At 39.9% G+C, this 22,130-nt stretch overlaps 1 long non-coding RNA gene across 1 annotated transcript in view; it reads left to right on the top strand.

Annotated features, from left to right (window-relative positions):
* The window catches only part of LOC134492383 (uncharacterized), a 34,361-nt gene extending 18,283 nt beyond the window's left edge, over window positions 1-16,078 (top strand). Inside the window, exons 2-3 of the long non-coding RNA XR_010067436.1 lie at window positions 12,764-12,911; window positions 16,021-16,078. This is a non-coding gene — a long non-coding RNA (uncharacterized LOC134492383). The remainder of the gene's footprint in view (window positions 1-12,763; window positions 12,912-16,020) is intronic.
* Window positions 16,079-22,130: the final 6,052 nt, after the last annotated feature.

Below are 22,130 nucleotides of genomic sequence, written 5' to 3'. Positions count from 1 at the left end.
ATGTGAAAAGCCTTTACTGTTTCAGCCTGAAAACGTGATGGAGGAACGCCTTTATTACTCCTCTGAGATCTGCGAGGTAATACAGGGCTTAAATTTTGACTCCTATCACTTTCCTGAGAAGCATCTATCTCATCAGACAGATCTTCAGTTTGCTTTTCTGGTTTAATGTTCTCATCAGGCAGAAGATCACCATCAGCAAGTCCTTGCTGTTCTCTTGTGGTGGTCAGATCAACTGGAGAGCTAGAATTTAATATCCCCCAGTTTTGTTCAGCAAAAGAAGCGCTTTTGCTAATTATTAATTTCTCTCCCATTATGAACCTGTAGCTCCTCTGGCTTTGTTCATAGCCAACAAAGATGGCTTTCTTTGTTGTGGGGCCTCCTTTCCTTCTCTGTTGTTTTGGAATGTGAACCCATGCAGTGCTACCAAACACTCTCAGATGGTTTACCTTTGGTTTCACACCATAAAACAAATGGAATGGAGTGTCCTGAATCACAGAGTTATACAATCTGTTTTGTACATAACAAGCAGTAGATATGGCCTCTCCCCAATACTTAAAGGATAAATACGAATCTTTAAGCATGCATTCCATTGCATTTTGCAAGGGTCTGCCCTTTCTTTCAGCAACACCATTTTGCTGAGGGGTGTAAAGGTTAGAAAGAATTTGTCCTATCCCCTTTTCAGCTAGGAACCTTTTGAATTTGTGAGAAAGGTACTCTCCTCCTCTATCACATTGGAGTGCAGATACAGGCCTAGGGAATTTTCTATTTGCCCATGTCACAAAACCTTTAAATTTCTCAAATGCCTCATCTTTATGTTTTAAGATGTAGATAAATGTGTATCTTGAGAAATCATCAGTGATGGTCATTGCATACCTTGCTTGTCCAAGACTTGGAGCAAAAGGACCAATAATGTCAGAGTGTACAATTTCCAAAGGTCTAGTTGTAACTCTGTCACTGTGCTTACTCACAGGAGCTTTTAGTGTTTTGCATTCTTTGCAAACCTCACAGTCTAAGTATTTGTCACAGGGTTTTATCTTTAGGTCAGCACACAGCTGTGGCATTTGTGCTATATACTTGAAATTAGCATGACCAAATCTCCTGTGCATCAGGTCATGATATGGCGTGTTGCCAACTGCAGCCTTGCAGCTTGGCTTCCTTGCATTTTGCACAATGTACAAGGAGTCTTTTAATATACCAGGAGCACACAATTTTCCATTTTTACGTATCTCACAACCATTTTTCTTAAATGTTATGATATACCCTGTTGCAGCCAATTGTGCCACAGATAAAAGGTTTGATTGTAAATTTGGCACATACAACACACCTTTTGCAGTTTCTCCCAAGCAGGATAAATACAAGTCACCTTGTCCCATAATTTTGGTCACAGACCCATCAGCCAAAGATACACTTTGTCTTTCAGTTTTAGACAGTGACACAAAAGAGCTTTTACAATTACATAAATGACAATTGGCCCCAGAATCTAACACCCATACATCAGAATTACCCTTCTCAACAACCTGTGCAATCTGGGTTGTCTGAAGAGCCTTCTTCTGTGTTGCCCTTGTGTTCTTCTTCTCTGTCTTTCTACTCTTGGGTCTCAAGGCACAGTCTTTCTGCAAATGTCCAGCTGAACCACAAGTGAAGCATCGCTGGCTGGCTAGTGCTGTGGCCTCAGCTTCCTTTCCCTTCTTTTCCCTTGTTTTCTGGTACTGCAGCTTTCCAGAAGAGATGGGGGGGATCTTTCCCCTCTCTTCTCCCATTCAGCGAGTAAGCGCTGTGTAACATACGATGGGGTGAGGTCTGCTTCAGGCATAGCCTCCAGGGTACAAATCAGCGTGTCCCACATTTCATTCAGTGAGGACAGGAGGATATAGGATTTTGTGAGAGGTGTAAATTCCATTCTTCTCTCCTGCAACTCAACAAACAGCTGCTGAATATAATGCAGGTGCTCAGGAAGGCTATCTCCTTCTGCAAGGTAGGCTTTTTACAGCTTTTTTGTCAGGGTAACTTTACTCCATGCTGTTGCCTTTACATATAAGTCTCTCAAAGCGTCCCAAAGTTGCTTTGCAGACTGCATACCTCACATGTGGACTAGCTGATTGTCCTCAACTCCCAGGATAATGGTGGCTCTAGCCCACTCATCCTGTCTAAGCCATTCAGCACTGGGATTTGGGGGGGGTTTGCTCACCAATTGGCAGCCAAAGGTTCTCTCTGCGAAGATACATCTCCATCTTCAGGGCCCAATTCAAATAGTTGGTCTCTGATAGGCACTCCAGAGGCATCGCTGAGGGTTGGGAGGTAGCCATGGCTTCTTCCTTCTTTTGCAAGTCACCTCAGCTGGCTTCTTTGTCCTGTAGACTGGCAGTTGCTGGAAAATCTCCAGGTGGCTCCAGAGAAAATCTTCACAGGTCTTTGCTACCTGCCTTTAAATTGTGCATGAGGTGTGGAGCTGATCTCTCTATTCTCTCTGGGTTTTACTGGGCTTACTGGGCTGCTTAGTGGGCCCATAACCTGTTGGCAGAGTGCTAGGAAAGCATTTGGCCCAGGAGAGATCAGAAAAGTCACACACCAGGCATTTCTATAAAAATAATTTTATTTACGGAAAACACACATATTTAAAGGCTGTTTGCTGACAGGAGAGATTTCTCTCAGCTGCATATTCTCTGCAAGCCTACACAGAAGGGAAACTGAAACTAAAACAAGTCCAGGCAAGTTCCTCCCCTTAGGCAATGCAACCATTAACACGTGAAAAGGGGACAATTAAATTCAACCTCTTCACCCGGCCAAAATGATTAGTTACCATAGTAACCTTAATCTGTAGTAGAAAACATATTAACAGTAAGTACATTAAACCCACTGTGGCTGGTTTCCAAGTGGTTGTGCACAGGATTGCAGCCTCAGGGTATAATGCTCCCCTGAGCTTTATTGTTTACTTGGCTCAGGTTGGGTGGTGGATTATGGGAATCTAGGAAAAGACGGGACTACATTCCACAAGCCTGAGACCGGGTTCCCTTGCCTCCTGTGTGTAATTGTCAAACTGCATGTAATTGGCAAACATGTCATAGTGCTGAAAATAACATCAACCAGTTGGATCTATATGTTGGCATATCTTTAAGATCAGGATATCTTGCTCTGATGCATTAGCTTGCTTTAAAGTATCATTCTAAAGCTTTCAGAATTATTATATAGCCTCTTGAGGCATGGAAATTATGAAGCATATGAAAGCTGAGGGTTTTCATATGATGCAATGAATTTGAGTTTCAAGGGGAAATTATAAATGATATTGTGAGGCTCCTAATAGATTTTGGCAATGCAAATTATTTGTCCAACTCAGATTCAGATTTACAGTAACAATGTCTGGAGGAGAGGAGAGGAGAGGAGAGGAGAGGAGAGGAGAGGAGAGGAAGATGTAACTGTCCTTTTAAGGGAAGCTGAACTTGTTCAGATCTGGGGCAAGAATTGTTAAATTAATCCTATTGTATGGGATGTGAGAAATCCACATTTCTGTCTGAAAATGGCAGGCAAGTTAGAACTTTATGGGAGGGAACCACACCAAATTCCACAGAAGTTGGTGTACAGATTTTCAACCAATGCTCCTTTGTAATTTGATTGTTTTATTCCCTGAAACTTTGTTGTTTTGGCACAAAATGTACTGAAATTTACAGTGCTATCAACTCCTATAGTAGGAAACACCCATACTAATCAGAAAGAGAAACTGATAGTGTATGTTTAAGCTGCAATTCCACAGACATAAGCAGAATGTCTGGAGCATCTCCTTATATACAGGTATATGTGATGGATCTTGATTTCAGGATATAAACTGAACATTATTTTAGCAGTTTTTAATCATATATTTCATGTGTGACTGCAATGGGCACACATGTGCATACTGTTGTTGTAAACTGCTGTGAGGGGGGCATATAAATGTTAAAAATGAATAATTATTACAACTTCAGTTTTAACTATTCATCACATAACACGTATGGGCTGGGTAGAAACATACGTGCAACTTCCAAGGTTTCACAGCCAACCAGCAGAGAACTTTCCAGGCTTGAAATCCAAGTTTTCATTAAGAGAAGGGAAATAAAATCACACCTCGCGGACCTGTTGAAAGGATGGACATGCTGGCAGATGAGAAACTGTGCCAGTGGATGCGTGCGTGTGTGAGTGAGCAGATGTAGGGCTGACATAGGCCATAGTTGCTCCTTTGCACAGGAAAGCTCTTCTGCCTCTGAAATTCTCAGATGGCATGGCAAAGGCTCTTCAGAGGTCCTGATGCCAGCGCTAGAGCTCCTCCATCCAGGGATGGGCCAAATTTCTTCCTGACCTTGAAAAACTCTGCAAGTATATATTGCTAATACTAAATAAAAATTAAATAAATAAGGAACCAGGAAATTGAATCAGCAGTTTGTTTTCAATGGACTATGGGACAAGTGTTAATGTAAGCCTCCTGGGTATGTGTCATTATACTGCATACACCTCCTAACTGATGGGAAGCTGGCACAGTATTTTGGCTTGCAAGAGAGCCTCTCAGTTAGAGATCCTAGCTTGCCCAGAATATCATGTCCATGCTTGGAATAAAACTGGGATACTGGCAAAATGTGCCCAAATTAATCCATACTATCTTAACCACTGGGAGGAAATGCTGTATGTGGTACAGGTGTGGCTGAGCTGGTAACCAAATCCATACCTTCACTATCTTACTAAAAATGTTATCTGAAAGATTTGATTGACCAGGGCTGTGAGAAGCATAGGAGGTCAGTATCTGTGGGCCCTTGGGCAATGACAATGGCATATGGAAATTGCAGTTTGGAATATAAGGGGACTAAGAAGCAAAGAGCATGAATTACTGAATAAAAAGAAAGGAAGAAAAATAGATACATTGCATATCTGTGAAACTAAGGGAAATAGTAAGGATGCATTAGATCTGAAAGAAGGATGAATGATTTGGTGGAGTGGAGCTCATGGGTAGAGTCAGTTTGGTCTAGTGGTTAAGGCAACAGGCTAGAAACCAGGAGGCTGTGAGTTCTAGTCCTGCCTGAGGCATGAAAGCCAGCTGGGTGACCTTGGGCCAGTCCCTCTCTCTCAACCCAACTCACCTCACAGGGTTGTTGTTGTGGGGAAAATAGGAGGAGGAAGGAGTAATAAGGATGTTCCTCGCCTTGAGTTATTTATAAAAATAATAAAGGCGGGATAGGAAATAAATAAATAAAAATAAATAAAATATGCAGGGAAGTTAAAATGTATCTTAATTATGAATGAAAGGGCCAAAACGTATGTCAGTATGTAGCTGTTGTGAGTGCATCTGAAAGCAGGAATCACTAGATTACTGATACTTGTATGTTACGCTCCAATGAATGGAGATGATGGAAGAAGGAAAGATGAGTTTGGGGGGAAATTGTAGAACATTCTAAATAAGTGCAATCCACAGGGGAAACTATTTTGCTACATGTCATGAATAGATATGTGAAAACAAGAAAATGAAGTATAGAAAAAATGATCGGCTCTTTGGAGATCCAACAATAAATCAGAAAGGTGACGGTTTGGTGAGTATCTGCTTAGATAAAGGTCTATTTTATTTTAATACATGGTTTACTCATAAATTTATTAACACATGGCAAAGGAATTAAAATAAATTTAATAACATGATTGATTTGACTGTTCATGATGGTAGACTGAGAGAATTAGTGAAAGATACAATGCTGATGAAACATGCTGATTGTGGGACATATTATAATTGGATTTGGGGGGAAATTGTCATGGAAGAAAAGGAAATAAATCAAAGAAACTAGAGTGAAAACAGAATGACTGCAGGAAGACAAAGTTACGAGTCCTGTTTTAAAAAGGAACAACGGCAAAACTAACAGCATATATACATAATATAAGTATAACTAAATTTAAGCAAGAATGATTCCCATACATACAACATATCACACAGTTCAGCAAATATAATCATCTACACTTTGGCTTCTAAGGGGCTTAAATGTTTACAAATAGTGCAAATTAGCAGATGTAAAAAAAAGGGAGAAGTCAGAAATTTAATAGTTTTTTTTAATTACTCTTTTTTCTTTGTCTTCTATTGTTCTTCCTTACTTTCTAGTATTTTAACATCTTTTCCTTTTTCTTCTTTATTTCTGATATTCTAAGGTATCTAAATAACAGAATGTCAAGAATTTAATTATACTATATAAATATCATTGTACTGAAATAATATAATGTATCAAGATTTATAATAACACAATAAAAAGGGGGGGGGGAAAGGAACAAAAAGTAGATTAAACTCTCAACAGAATGAATATCAGGTCAAAGAATATGGAACCTTAGAAAAGAGTTCAAAAAGGGCCTATGATGAGCCTGCTTTCAGCCATAAGTTTTCATTGGCTCTTTACATATTCCTACATTCATGCAGACATCCAATCACGCTGTACTAACCCTCTGCTGATAAGGAACTGGGAATAAAAAATAATCTAAATTATCATAAGACATAGTGCTTATAAAAGAAGGAGGGTTGGCAAATACATAGATGGTGAAGTGGGAGGTCTTAAAATACCCAACAGTTTGTTGGGAAGAAGAATAAAGGCTGTTATAGATGGACTGTTGGTTTTAATCCAGAGAAAGAATGGCTAGTAATCCTAAAGCGGATTGGGTAGTGTGTGTACCACTGCAGGTTCATCAGTTTATAAGTGGTTGGAAGTCCACAAAGTACTCAAGGGTAAAAGGAAAAGCAGTGTGGGACAAATTACTAAGCAGTGAAGATGTTTGCCAGAAAACAGATGAAAGAAAGAAGATCAAAGGTTTACCTGTCAGGGGATTACCAGCTGAATCTAGGCCAATTCTCAGTTCCTTTGGGATATGTGGAAAATTGCTTACAAGTTCTGTAAGTCCTTTTCCTAACTTTAGAGGGGGTAGTTTTAGTATTCAGCAGCACTGAGAGGTGCATACATGCTATGTGCTTATATCATAAGCCAGACTGCTCACTTGAGGGAATGATATTCAAGGCAAAACTGAAATACTTTGGCCACATAATGAGAAGACAGGACACCCTGGAGAAGATGCTGATGTTAGGGAGAGTGGAAGGCAAAAGGAAGAGGGGCCGACCCAGGGCAAGGTGGATGGATGGTATTCTAGAGGTGACGGGCTCATCCCTGGGGGAGCTGGGGGTGGTGACAACTGACAGAAAGCTCTGGCGTGGGCTGGTCCATGAAGTCACGAAGAGTCGGAAGCGACTGAACGAATAAACAACAAAAGTGCTAAGATATCAGTGCCTAGAATGGCTTCAAACTAAAAATTAAGAGTCCAGGGGAAAATGCTTGTCTCCTTCACTTTTATAACAGCTCTAGTGCTGGAAGAGAACTGTTCACAGTAGAATGCAAAGCAGCTAGGGGGTCATAAATCATGTGCTAGCTGGAAGCTAGGAAACTGAAACTGCTTTTAAGTTAAATAAAATAACAGGAAAAACTGGAATACTATGTGGCACTTTCTTTCAATCAAATCATTCTCAAACCCATGTACGTACTTTGTGATAGTTCTACAAAAGTAAGTGGAATTACCTATTAGTGTATGTACATACTTCCCATTAGAGTATGAAAAAAGTAAGCTTAGTGGAATGATGAAGTGAAAAAGACTGTGGATGAGGAAATGCGCATATAAGAGAATGATGATTGCAAAACATAAGGATAAGTTTATAGAAAGGTTTTGAATAATGAATATGGGGAGAAAATGATAATTGAAAAGGATGTAGTCAAAGGGGGACAGAATGGTTAAGATTAAAAGATTCAGAGAAAACAGGGTGATTTTTATTAAAATAAAAAGTTGTTCTGGAAGTGGGTGAAGAAGGAGCCTCCAGTAGAGTGACTGCAGTCATACAGTAAAAGTGATGAAATGATTTCGGGTGACACTGAAGTGAAGGGATGTTGCAATATTTTGGAAATTTGTTATTAATGTGAAGTATGGGATAGAAATCAATGCTATAACTGTTAGTATCCATGAAAAAAAATGAAAAGAAAGTAATAAGTCAGTGAGGATCAAATCACACACACACAAACACACACAAACCTTGTGAAGGGGGGATGAAAGGTGAAAGGTCCCCTGTGCAAGCACCGAGTCATGTCTGACCCTTTGGGGGGGGTGCCGCTTTTGTGACGTTTTCCTGGCAGACTATAGAGTGGGGTGGTTTGCCATTGCCTTCCCCAGTCATCACCTTCCCCAGCAAACTGGGTGCTCATTTTACCAACCTCGGAAGGATGGAAGGCTGAGTTGACCTTAGCCGGCTACCTAAAAATCCAGCTTCCTCTGGGATCGAACTCAGGTCGTGGTGGGATAGAAAACAAACAAACAAATAAATAAAGATGTAATGGGTTTAGAGGAAGGGGAAGACCAAGAAAGTTATGGTTGGATTGAGCTGATAAGATCCTCAAGGAAGGAAGGGAGGGAGGGAGGGAAAGTTAAAGAACAAAAGGCAGTGTAGGAAGCAGGGTGTGGATGGAGTGGAAGCAGGGATGATTTGCAAGGATTGAAAGGCATGGAGAGGGATAGGGAATGGTGTTGATGTAAACTAGATTTGACTAGGTTTCCTATCTTGTATTTATCTCATGCTTTTAATTTCCTTTGCTTACTATTTTTTACTTCTTTTTTCTGCACCCTGCATATATTGTTGCTTCCTCTGAAAGTAATCAGCATAATAGTGATATGTATAGATCTAGATCTAAATCTAGGCTAGTGGAATTCTGTTCTGTTTCCTAACCAATAGGTTTGTGTATCTTACACACCACAAATAAAAGCTTCCATAACTATGGGTAGATTTGAACCTGGGTCTCCCCAGTCCTACTCCAGCTAAAGTCAAGGACCTGGGAGACCCAGGATCAAATCCCCTTTTGGCCACAGAAGCTCACTCGGTGACTTTTGGCTAGTCATCCTATCTCAGCCTTCCTCACAGGATGGTTGTTGTGGATGAATTAGAAGAGGGAGTGTTCCATACACTGCCTTGAGCTCCTGAAGGAAAGGTTGGGTATGCATCTAACAAACAAACAAATATAATTTATATTTCCAAAAATATTAAAAACATTTGGTTGTTTCTCCTTCCCAGCAAGCTTTGAGAGAACCCTTAGGGCCACCTAATAGCACTCTTGATGAAACTAAATTTGTACACCTAAAGGCGTTATCATACTCCATTTAAAAATATAATCTGGGAGAGAAATGGCTCAATGAACAACTACATTTTTGCCCCTCTCTCCCTTTTCATTTCTTGAGCATCAACTATCTTGAGCTGAGCTCTTGGACATCTGTGAGCATGCAACTACTTTGGAAAACTTCAGTTGGCCTAATAAGACTTTCCCTCAATATATGGTGGAATCTGTTTTGTTTCAGATCTTTTGCATTCCTCCTCCAGCTACTATACTGATTAACAATCAAATACACATGAAGTACATTACACTACACAAGGAAGAGGAGAAGGAGAACAGCATCACAACCAAGGGCAGCTTTGTAAAGAAGCTAATCCTCCCATTCACGTAATTCCTCCTCACACTTATTTTAGCAGTCTCAGTTTTCATGATACCTGGCCAAATTGGGGCTACAGCCTTCACCAAATTTGTTATTTCCTGTGAAAGAGGCAGAGGGTTTGGTTTGGTTTGGTTTCGGTATCCTTCACAACTGGTAAACTGATTTATCTGGGGAGAAGGGAGGTCACTGAACCTTGATCAATGGGTAGCTAATGCTTCATTTTCCTGTATTTTTAATAAAACTTCCCAATTTGCAGTTATGTGAGAACTCATTTCCTTTTTCTTATTTACATTATTCTAATAAAAGAAAGAGCCAGTTTGGCGTGATGATTAAGGCACCAGGCTAGAAACCAGGAGACCGGGAGTTCTAGTCCCGCCTTAGGCACAAAGCCAGCTAGGTGACCTTGGGCCAGTCACTCTCTCAGCCCTGGGAAGTGGGCAAGGGCAAACCACTTCCAAAAAACCTTGCCAAGAAAACTGCAGGGACTAGTCCAGGCAGTCTCCAGGAGTCAAAAACTGAGGGAGGGAGGGAGGGAGATGGAAGCAGCAAGCCCTTATGTAACCGTGAGCATACACAGGGATTTTTTAAAAAATTAAAAGAGCCTTAAAATGACTTCCTTCTTCCCTCCCCCAGTTCTGAATGGGATTCAACTCCCAGTTCACTCCACTTCAAAATGCATTATTTATATCCACTTGAAGAGGCATTATTTACATGTGTTTACATTTATTGTAATAACATGTAAGCTTTTCTGTTTGAAAATCAATAGATTCATAGGATGTTTAATTGACTGGAAAGCAGTGCTGTGCCAAATGACTGCTTCCCTTCAAACACAGTGAGCTTCATGAAAGGGGTGAAAGAAAGTGGAACAAACATTTGGCATAGCATTAATTTCAATCCAGTTATATAGCTGAGCTGAACAGTGCATGGATCCAAATAAATACAGGAATAAACATCAGATTCTCCCCAGTTATAAATAAGCTTCTTATACTTGTGACTAGGAAAGCTGCTGCTGCTGCTAACTTAAACTATTCACCCAACAGAAGGAATATTTGTTGTACACCTCCCAAAGACGCTTTGTGTGAGATGGGTGGCCATAGAAATATGATTAATGAATCAATTAATTAATTAAAATGCGGCAGAACCCTATAGAGATTAAGAACTTGTTCTCAGCTTTTCCCCTCCAAGCTCACCCTGTACAGAATGCCCAAAAAAGCCCATCAAAAATCAGTGGACCAGTGGGGTTCCTGGATAGTGGTGGCGAAAAACAAAGAAATGCCAAGGATAGCAGGGAAAAGAAACAGTCCGTCAACATTTTAAACATGGAGAATGAAGGGATCAAGCCAAAATGTAAAGCAAGACTGGTGAACCTACGATTCTTCAAGTTGGACACTAGACTTCATCAACATCACCAAGCATGGATCATAATCCACCTGTAAAAATAAGCAAGACTTTCTTGCTTGCTTCCTTCATGTGACCAAAAGTTGGAGTGCACAAACATTGGAGGAAAAAATTAAAGAATGTTTGGTTTGCTATTTCAACCCAGAAGAAATTCTGAACTCTCAATTGGCCATGCTGGCAAAGGATGATGGGAAATTAATTTCAGCACCACCTGGAAGGCATTAGATGACAAGCACCAAACAAATTCCATTGTGTTGCTGGTGGAGAACAAATGGAGGGATACAAAGGTGAAAAACGTATCAGGTTTTATCACTGGACTTTGAAGAGAACAGTCTTAAAGCAAATTCAATAGATTTTATCAATTTTATCGAATACTATAGATTGTTCAGCATTTCTTATGCTTTTGAGGAAGAAGAAACTCACATTATAATTGAAAATGTACCTTTCTTGCACACCCAGTCTATACTCCACACTAAACTGTCATGAGCAAATAACGCTATTCTGTGCTTTTGCTGTTCTGGCTCCAATTTCTCTTTTTCAGTCACACACTGAGTGGCTTTCTCCAGCCTGATGCCTTCCTGATGCCCTGGATTACAATACCCATAATTCCTGGCCAGCATGGCCATTAATATATTTAAACATATCTGGATGACATGTTTAGGAAGGCTGCTATTCAATGCACACACTCACACTGACACACACATTTATTAATTGCTGTTGGTTTCTAAGCGCCATTTTCAAAGCAATGAAATGGCCTAAACTGGTGGTTCAGAAGCAATATACGGAAGCAGGTCACATAGAGTTTCATATTAGACCAATTTTTGACATTTTAGATTTACAAAAACATTTGGTAGGTCAGATACACAAAGAAAAAAACCAACTCTCCATGCTGATGGGAAGGAATGGGAGATGCTAGAAAAAAAGACACACCCAAAACATTGCAATGTAATGTACAGTAAATCTTGTGACTCAAAGGGTGCAAAAGGTCAATGCATGCAAAAATAAGTGAGATAGGGATATGTGCAAAAGCTGAAGAGGAACAGTGTTCTTTACTGCTGAATCATTGAAGACTAAAATCTAAAAAAACAGCAGCTACATTGGTGGGGATGCTTCCATGTAACCTAAGCCAGAACTGCTTGGCTATACAGATGGAGAAAATGCAGAAGTTTTTGGATGACTCAACTGAGTCATCCCAACTCTCCCAACACCCACTCTAACAATTTTGTAAATTCTAGATTTGCTTAGTCACTGAAAGGTCTACCAAAGAATTTTCTAGGCTAGCCCTTCCCCACAGTGATACCCTTGGACCAGAAATCTCTAGTAAGCATGTCCAGCATCATGAAGTTGGATTCCCAAATCTGTTGGAGCAACAACCCATTCAAATTGTTCCCCAATCTGATGTTATCCATCTGCAGTAGCCTGACTACAGTTTGGTTGGAGATGATGGGAGTTACAGTGTAAGAGGTAGGAGAAAGCTGAGCATAGCTATAGCACAGACATGAACACTGGTTTAATCATACTTTCTCTTTCCCAAGGTACTCTAGAACTGTAGTTCAGTAAGAGGGATTGAGGGACCAGAGGCCTGCCAAATGATAATTCACAAGATTCTTTGAGGAAAGTCACAATATTGAATATAAAAATAAACTACCTCCCTTAATTCCCCAATAAAAATAGCAATTTTGCTGAGAATTCTGGGAGTTACATTTCATACCTCTGGAAGGCATCCATTTGGCAAAGGCTGTGTATACAAATGTAGGACAGGGGAGTGCACATTCTGAGGGGAAAAAAGTCCAACATTAATTAGTGTTCAAACATCAGGTCTCTATAGACCTAGCTTATCTTTGCTGCTTGCTCTTTATTGCAGCATGAAAACTGGGGCAGGAAAAGGACTCTCAGATCCATAGGACAAAAGATACAGGATATTGGGATATTTCTACTTTGCTCCAATTGCAAAAAGTCAACCTCTGACAACTGTGTGCCAGCCATGAATCATCAGAAATGGAATACCTGAGGTAAGCTTTTAATTAAAAAAAAAAAAGATGTGGCTTGGCAATGTTAAACAGCTAAGTCAGGATCTGACTAGAGCCATGCTATTGTTCATGATTGACCACAGTCATGGATCTGTACAGCTGTTGGTTCTGTGCTTCTTTTTCCACACCCTGAATTCACAATCTATGCTTACACCCTCTGTCCTCCTGCAAGACGTGTTATGCTACAGTAGAATAAATGTCTTTTTCAAAAAATAGTGTCTAGACAGTTGTCTGTGCATGATCAGACAATGTGACCGAACAAAGAAGTCAATGGAAAAAGGTTGTGAGCATCTGCAAACTGCAAAAACAAAGTTATCTAGCACACTGTGGCTAATCTGTGCAGTGAACACTTTTGATGAGCAACCATCTCCCTCCACACCCTCACCCACGCCCACACCAAGAATGAACTCTACAGGGGAGGAGAATTTTATATAATTTTTTCAGGTGTTGCCAGTATCAGCTGTCCTGAAATGAGTTTGGTTATATCTCCAGTATCAAGACAGTGTATCCATGTGAAAATCTAGACCAAAAGTACTGTAAAGCATGCAGCTGCCGACAGGCATATCCCAGAGACAAGCCAGGATGGGAGAGCTTAGTCATGCTAATGGTGATGCCTTTTTACCTGGCTCTAACATTATATCTGTATTTTCCAAAGACTCACCTTATTTCATTTCTGATACTGCATTTTAAATTATAACGAATAAACTCCAAACTGGCATCTACACAAATGGTGGAAGTAGAGAGAACCCTGAACACTGAATTTTTCAGGAGCATGTTTATTAAGATCATTCCTCCTTACAATTTTTTTTCTTTCGTCCTCCTTTGTGCTGCTGCTATTTGTGTGACAATTAGTAAAGAGAGATTGTGGAAAGTCCTATTTTTTTCCACAGGAACAATGGCTGTGTTCACTTAACCACTGCTTACAGAATTCACTGTAACAGAATCCTGGGTTTGCAAAATTCATTGAATCATAGGCTAGCCAACAGAGGCTGGATCTGCAAAACAGGGCAGACTGAAATGTGGCTGGCTCCTTTGTGGTTCAGTATGTTATGTGAATACAGCTTATAACTGGGAGAGTAAAGAGGGGGGTAGAATTTGGGTAATAAGCTCTGTGATTAATAAAGGGAAAGAATAGGAAATGCTTCTGGGGCAGAACTCCATAGCTTTTTATACAAAGAATCCCAGGCTTGATCACACGTAGGGCTAGAAACTGTCTCTCTGAAAGCTTGGAATTTGGAAAACCATTCCCAGACAATTATATTCTTGAGCTAGAATGGACCTGTGGACTCATGCATTGTTAGAGGAGCACCTATGTTTTAACATGAAAGTAACAGCCTAAGCTAAAAAGAATGGAGTAGAAGGGGAGAGTGGGAAAGAGAAGCAGCCCTAAAAACAGACTAACAGGACTCGGGTTGTTAACACAGGGAGACAATCTGCTGACTGTTCCAGCTGTTCCAATATATCAAGGGAAATATCCGGGGGGGGGTGGCGGGGGAGACAGCTGGTGTGGCATATCTTTAATGCCTAAGTAGATATTAGAGAAACATTGCTAATCATTATTCAGAGGATTCCAAAGAACATTTACACCCTTTGTCTGCATTCTTACAGATTATACCGGAACTTGCCTACTGTTCTCTTATGTCACCGCCTCTTGCATTTCAAACTCCCAATGGCAGCTCCAAGACCCACGCCATCTTGTATCAACCTATTTCACCCCTACTTTCCTCTTTCTGACTTCCTGTTTAGATTAAAGGTACAACTCGCAGCAGAGCAAGCACAACCCTCTCCCTGGTTGCCAAATTATCCAGCAGAGATTGGTCAAATCCACAGAGGTTGTAAACAGGAACCTCCCACCAAAATGTGATATCATCGTGTTAAGATACAGCTTTGCTCCCCAAAGCTAGGCCCACATCCTTTCTAAACTTTTCTAAACTTCAGTTCATCCTATGGTGACCTGCCCAGCTTCATGACATGAAGATAGTTTTGTGCATTAAGGAAGAGGGATAAAAAAATGGGAAAGGCAACACAATAGTTTTCTGCCAATGAAATAGGTTTTACCCACTGTGGGAACTTCTACCCATAAAACAGCGAGGCCAGGCTTGTGGGTAGGGGGGAAAGGCCAACACCAGAAGAGAATTAATCACAGCACTAAAGGAAGGGGCACTCCACTGATGCAAGTGAAGCTAAATGGAATAAAACTTGCAAAGATTTAAAGTGTTATTTTTTTCTTTAGTTAGAAACAGAACGGAGGCCCATGCAACAGCAGTAAATAAGCTAAAATATAGTATAATTTAACCCAAGAAAAATCCATCAAGAAAATGTAGTGTAATTGAACCGAGGAAAAAGCCATCAAGAAAACATAGTATAATTTACCCCAAGAAAAATCAAGCCTTTGTGTTCAAAGACAAATATGTAGCTTTTGCAGCTTCATAATATACCAGTCCAAAGGTTCTTCTGGATTATCAAGGCCCGACACACTTTAATTGCTCTGCCTTGGGCAACTGTAATTCTAACCAATGCTGTAATCAGAAACTTAAAAATCACTGCTTAAAAGCTACAAATAAATTAAAATATAACAGCTAGTGGAACAATTAACAAATGATTCTCGATGTCCTTGTAATTAAATCATGTAATAGTTATTATTCAGCTCTCCGGCATTCCGTTTTCTTCAGCTGAATAAACCAGAGGAGGGTTTGGGATCGGTGGGTTGGGAGCTGTGTGGGAAGAGGGTGAGTCCTCTCATGGATAGGCAACAGGGACACAGAGTGAAGCCACAAAATGATACTAGAAGTATTCACTACTACAATATTATATTATAATATTGAATTCATTAGTACACCAGTGACTATTGATAAGTACAAAAATTTAAAGTAGATTTTAATTTAATTTTTTTCTTCTTTCTTTTCTGTCTTAGTCTGAATTTTTAGTTGGTTTGGGGATATCTCTTTTCGATTTTTTTAAAAATTAGATTAAATATTGTCTTGTTAATTGTGAATGTGTAAAATAATTTGTTATTTTTTAAAAAAAATTACTTCTAGAAGTAAGAGGACTCTCACGCTGCTGTTTTGTTTTTAATGATATATTGGTGCAGCTGAAACAGTACCAAGAATTGCTACAGTAGTTTGGGAGAAGACAAAAAAACAAGGAAAACGTCATTTCAAAAATAAAAGCAAAGTTCTCCATTCCCCTCTCTCCCTCTTTGTCTGCCAAATAAAATATGTGTTTCTCTCTCAAAAGAAGAATTTGATTTTTTAAAAATAAAAATAGTATTTAGATCTTGTACCCAATTTCTTTTACAGACATATCTCATGTTTTGTTCAGCTTCTGCAGATTCCATTTTGAATATGTTTTAAAATCTCTTTTTTTTTTCGGGAATCCGTCTACCATGTTATTTTAGGGTTGTGTATAGGGGTGAGGCTCCACGCTTCATGTTGCACTGAGCTCCCAGGTTGCTTAAACCAGCCCTGTTAAAACTAGGACAGCTAAGGGAAATTTAAGCCAGTCTCTCTCACAGGCCAGGGACAAAATTACTCTGAAGTCACCTCACAGAGTTACGGCAGAAGAAAGATGTTGCCAGAGCATGTTCATGTTCTGAGGAGGTGAGAGTGGGGAAAGACCCTTAGGATTTATAAACTGTATACTTACCTCGATTAAATCAAAAGCTAAAGAACTGGAGAAGCAATGCATGGCTTTCTTTTAACCTCCCTGAAACAATATGCTCAGATTTTCATCAAAAATAGCTTAGGCCATTTAAATTATTACCTCATCACAATCTACAAACTCTCACACCTCCACTAACTTCTCTGAAGCTTTGCCATTACCTTTGCTATGAGAGAGAGCCAGTTTGGTGCAGTGGTTAAGGCACCGGGCTAGAAACCGGGAGGCCATAGGTTCTAGTCCCCCGTTAGGCACAAAGCCAGCTGGGTGACCTTGGGCCAGTCACCCTCTCTCAGCCCTAGGAAGGAGGCAAGGGCAAGCCACTTCTGAAAAACCTTGCCAAGAAAACTGCAGGGACTTGTCCAGGCAGTCACTGAGAACTGGACACAATTGAATGGATTAAAAAAAATGCTACAAATAGAAGAAGGGTGACATGGAATAGTGTATTGAATTGTGAGGAATTTCTTTTTCTGAAGCAAGGTAGACAGAATCAGGCCAGGCTGCACACAGTACCCCTTTTCTGCCTTTCGCTTACTTTCATTTTCCCAGAAAGAGACAGGAGAATGTAATATCTAGAAACATCTACTTCATTATAGACTCTACATTTAAATCAATCAATCAATCAATCAATCAATCAATCTCCCTCTCCCTCACCCCAGAAACCTGGGATCACACTTTCAAAATTCAGTGACAAAATTACCAAATTTCAATAGCCCAGTTTTGCCCCATTTATCATGTCTGGGGACATAAGGATGGGAATGGGAGTTATCCAGCTCCGTTCTTGGCCTTAACACACCCTCAAAATGCTTAAAAATGGGCCCAAACAATGCAACTACATCACTGGAGGGCCTCTTGTGACCTTCAGAAGATCAGGAGGCTGGGTTGTGGCTCCCAACCACTCAAGCTTTAGCTTAAAGAAAGTATTTACAACCTGGATGGATGCTAAATTGCAACCAGCATTATCACTACCTTATTTTGTATCAGAAATGGAGGAGGGGGGGCTTAAATAGTTTCAACAAATTTATTCTTTTGGTGGAATAACTGTGCCACAATAATTTCCTGAGCAAATCATATTTCATTAAGCATATTGAAGACTGAGCATAATTTTCAGCTACATACTTTATACTGAATGATTTCTAATTAAGAACACATGGCAGTTCAGTTCTGTTTCAGCCTTTCCAACAAGCTCTCTTTGAATCTGTTCTCACAGCAACTCTTGCAGTCAAGGCTGACCATTCTCCATTTGGCAGACGTTTCTCAAAAGGGAAAGAAACCCACATATTCTCAAAAGTGCTCTACATAACAAAAGCTGGCATGCAAACCTAATTGCCTAAAGTGGATTGATATGCAAGTTCAAAAGATGTTTGCATATACATGCATGTACACATATATATGGTTAGGCTTGTGGAGCAGCCCTTGAAATGCTTTGTTTATGCAAATAAAAAACACAAAAATAATTGTCTGTGTACAGGTCCTCAAAAGCTACTTGCTGGATTTTCCTTGTTGTTTGGTGGAATATCTCTCCTCGTTTGACTTAGAGACAAGACTGAATGTTACTTAATAAATGTGATGTTTGAGGCTTGTATTTTAACACTACACACAGGCCTCTCTCTTCCCCTCTTTTGAATGCTTAGACTTCAGAGCCCTATTCCTTATTTCTCTCCAGCGTACATCTGTGTTTGTTATTTTTTGGCCTGCAAAGCTGACAATGTGCAACCCTATTTGTGTCTTCCAGAAAAAGAGCACAGTTTGTTTATCTGTCAGCTAGCTATAGGTGCCAGCATGTAATGTGTACAGGGTGAAAGGAAAATAAATGGAGCTATTATACCACATGTAGTCTTCAAATCCTATAACTCTGCATTTGTCTTTATAGCTGACCTAAATGTGGAGCTCCAGAACACACATTCTGCCGTAGTTTTTAATGAGTCGGCTTTTCATCACTTTGGCAAATATTATTGTTCAACATATTGAATGTGACTTTGTTGGGACTTAATCCCACTCCAGTTCTTTTCACAGAGGCAGCCCTGGTCCTCAGGAAGCTACAAACAAAAAGAGGAAAATGCCCAGAACGTTCAAAGGGAAATACCATTCAGACATATGGCATATGCCCCGTTTTCCTTAGGGAGAGCTATCATATCTGGGCTGCAGAAATACAGATAATCACTAGATTTCAGCAAGAAGGGTATTGGCCTGGAATAAGGTAGGTATCAATTATCTCAGCTGCTTAACCCTTTCTCACCCACTTCATTTACCCTGACTAGTGCCAGCCATTTTCCACAAGCAGTCTCAAAGATGGGGAAAAAATCCAGCCTGGGGCAAATCCACACTGAATTTGATACATGTCATTTCAGAGAGAGACACACACACACAGAGAAATAACTCAATAAAATCAATATAGCTCAAGAAATAGTCAATTGCTGTCTGATTTCTACTTATTTACACAGTGTTCTTTTTCTCTATTAGAGGCACTAGTTTATTTTGGTTATTCCCAGGAATCAGCAGAATATCTGATGGCTTCAAAGTGAAGTGCACTGATTTGGGGCTCTGTATTAAAGGTTGACAGTGCAAAGGAAAGTTGCAAATCAGACGAGGAAAAATGAAAGTGAAGGCACAATTGATAGTGGAAAAACAAACCCCAAGAGAGGTAAATCTCAGTATGTCTAGGCATGATTGTTTTGAAAAGCATCTGTCAGAACATCTTCCCCACATCTGGCAAAGGCTAGTTGGATGCTCTCCTGTTTGTCTTTATAAAAATATTCCTTCTTTGAAAGACTTGGGAATTCATTCTCAGCATGAAGAATATTCATGTTCACATTTCACATACAGCATTTCAGTAACCCTTATGAAAACCTTGAAAAGAAAACTAGCACTTTCATCATGGTGCAGAGAGGAGAATATATTTCAAACACTAGTTCAGCTCAAATGTTACATGTTTTCATTCCGTACAGCACCACATACCAGTTTTGTTGAGCGTGAGCAAGGTAACTGTATTTAACAGAAAATATGTTTTTTTCCTAGAAAATTCTGGAAATTCTACTTTAGTGAAGGGTATTAGGATTTCTTTCAGATGGTCCACAGCATCTTACCAGATTATAATTCCCAGAATTCTTTAGAGAATAACTCTTTTCAACAGTTAAACTTGCATAAAATCTATATAGTTCATAATGCTATATCATTAGCTAAGTTAGTGGGAAAGAACAGCAGCCTTCTCCAGATGTAACTAGGATACAGTTGTTTTGTACTGCATTTCTACTTAGTCTAGCAACTCCTAAAGTAGAGTAAAACATGAGATCCAATCCTCTAGCCTGTGGCTCCTTTTCTGACTTCTGATTATCTAAAGCCTGGTAGACTTCAGTGTGACCATAATTGCATAGCCCTATGTTTTTCTTCCTTTCTTTTTTCCCTCTCTCTGTTAGCTGGGATTTTCTTCCAGACCTGAATTTGCAGTGATGTCAAAGCCCATGAATCCCACACTCAATAAAACTCAATGATGAAGTTTAAAAAGGGCAGGTTCCTCATGCACTGCAGTTCAGCCATTTGATGAACACTTGAACAGCTCTTCCATTCCCCACCTCACTTGTATCTGGAAAGAGAAGACTACACAGAGGGAGAGAAATAAAGTAATGGCTTTTTGCAAGTGAAAAGATTGATCAACTCTGAGCTTGCTGCCCTGAGGGCAAGGGCTAAAAGAAGAATGTGTTGATGGCAGTGCTTAGTCAACAGCAACACTACAACAAAATAATATGATATCATGACTACAGGGAAAGTCTCCTATGAAATGTCCAGGTTGGTAGACTCCAGTCCATATGCAAAGCCTTGAAAATGCTCACTTGGGCAAAGATAGACTGCAGTTTGTGTCAGTAAACTCCAACATCACCAGAAAAAGGTGAATAAAGTACTAAGTAAGATACTAATACAGTCACTTTCAAGTTGAGTGACTATTTGGAATGTCCATGTTGCCTTCTTGGTCACAACCAAAAGCATACTCAGTGGTCTGCTGGTGTGAAGGAGAGAAACAGCCCAGTCAGCTGAGGAGGTTGCCTCAATCTTCCTATGAAGCTGATAGGATACACCCCATTTGCTCTGTGCTGCTCTTACCATTAACTGTGAGCTGGAATCCCACCAGGAAGCCAGAACTGAAAAGAAGCAGAGACCTTTTCCTCAGCACTGAGAAAGTACCACAGTAGCCACTCCCACATCTAGGAGTAGGAATCTTGGTTGACTTAACCTCTGTCCTTTTTCCTTTTAAAAACAACATTGAGGTTCACTTAGAGGAAGACTGGTCCTCCTGGCATGCCCATTTATGCTATTTAAGGTTGCCAACCATCTAATACTGTCTTCCCCAACTTGGTACCATCCATCTATGTTAGGAGAAAATATGGAGAGCAGTATTGCCATCACAGTGGAGAACAAGACTCAAGAAGCCTGACTTAGCTCTTAGTGACCTGGCCAAGTAACTCATAGGAAGTCATCAGAGTGAATGAAACGGTTACTGCTGGCAGATGATGCGGCTTGGTTGTTTCCATCATGCCTTGCATCTCCTTACCCTCTGCTGAAGACTGTGTTCGATAATCTTTTGATGTGACTCAGTCTTGTATGTTCTTAAAAGCAGTATGTTCCCTGTGAATAAAAGCATTAAGTGCTCTTTAAAAGAGACAGAAACTGCTTACTTGTTGACAGATCCAAATTTTAAATTATTATGTTTAAGAACAAGCAAAAGTAACAATGGGAAAATGAAAGTAAACACAAAAACAGTTAGCAACTGGTGCCTTTGACTGTAAACTAATATAGTGCAGAGTTAAACTTTGACTCTGTCATTTTCCATTATTACAAAAAGACAAATTAAAACTTGCTGAATTGAAGGGGGAAAAATGGTTAAGAATATGTACCAACCAAAACATTTGTAAGCAGGTCATAAAGAAAACAGTGCAGAGCTCTCCCCTCCCCCCCATTTGATTCAGAGCCAAATCCACAATTATACTTGATAATCCAAAGCCTCTTATTCCCCACTGAATAACATGGGAAATCCACAATTAGCCCGCCTCCTTTTTTTTTTTTAAACTAGCTCTGCAAAAATGAAAATGACCAGTAAGGGGAAGCAAAGATTCTGTATTTTCTGTCTCGCTTTGCTGTGCCATCTTCTGGTCATCTGGAGTTTTGAATCACAGATCTGGTAACCCTGTTTTTAACAGAATACAGTGAAATTGGCAGATCCCTAAGGGTATAAAAGCATGTCTAATTGCATCCAAAAAAAATATGAGAAAGGAACTACCTGAAAGACAGCATCAACCCTGGAATGCATGATCTGACTGGAATAGAGCAATGAAGGCTGGAGAAGAATCCTAAATCTGATATAGCTCAGATATATAAAAAGACAGCTTTAGACAACATAAGATTTAGCAAGAGAAAAAACTGAGTAATAAATAAATCTTACCTTGTAGACCACAGGCAGGTACCTGAAAGCCCCAGAGCCACATGAGGCCCTTGGAACCCATTTTTTGTGCCTCCTAGAGCTTCTTTTGATAAACATTTATGAAAATCAGC

Source organism: Candoia aspera, chromosome 2 (assembly GCF_035149785.1).
Source record: "Candoia aspera isolate rCanAsp1 chromosome 2, rCanAsp1.hap2, whole genome shotgun sequence".
In the NCBI taxonomy this organism is placed as follows: domain Eukaryota; kingdom Metazoa; phylum Chordata; class Lepidosauria; order Squamata; family Boidae; genus Candoia; species Candoia aspera.
This window is presented reverse-complemented; position numbering and strand designations above follow the sequence as displayed.